The sequence below is a fragment of the Arachis stenosperma genome, chromosome 3 (assembly GCF_014773155.1).
Source record: "Arachis stenosperma cultivar V10309 chromosome 3, arast.V10309.gnm1.PFL2, whole genome shotgun sequence".
In the NCBI taxonomy this organism is placed as follows: Eukaryota; Viridiplantae; Streptophyta; class Magnoliopsida; order Fabales; family Fabaceae; genus Arachis; species Arachis stenosperma.
In genome coordinates this window covers 128858472-128858849 of record NC_080379.1, presented here as the reverse complement: position 1 = coordinate 128858849, position 378 = coordinate 128858472, and the positions used below count along the sequence as shown (strand labels likewise).

Below are 378 nucleotides of genomic sequence, written 5' to 3'. Positions count from 1 at the left end.
ATTGACTTGTTGAGTCAATATCTTGTTCTGAGCCAATATGGCATTCAGAGTGTCAATCTCAAGAACTCCTTTCTTCTGACTAGTCCCATTGTTCACAGGATTTCTTTCAGAAGTGTACATGAATTGGTTATTTGCAACCATTTCAATCAATTCTTGAGCTTCTGCAGGCGTCTTCTTCAGATGAAGAGATCCTCCAGCAGAGCTATCCAAAGACATCTTGGATAGTTCAGAGAGACCATCATAGAAAATACCTATGATGCTCCATTCAGAAAGCATGTCAGAAGGACATCTTCTGATTAATTGTTTGTATCTTTCCCAAGCTTCATAGAGGGATTCTCCATCCTTCTGTATGAAGGTTTGGACTTCCACTCTAAGCTT

General features: G+C 39.7%; 1 non-coding gene across 1 annotated transcript; it reads left to right on the top strand.

Moving 5' to 3' along the window:
* The first annotated feature begins 270 nt into the window (after positions 1 to 270).
* LOC130972574 (small nucleolar RNA R71) lies at positions 271 to 378 on the top strand. The gene has a single exon (XR_009083736.1). It is a non-coding gene; the product is annotated as a small nucleolar RNA R71 (small nucleolar RNA).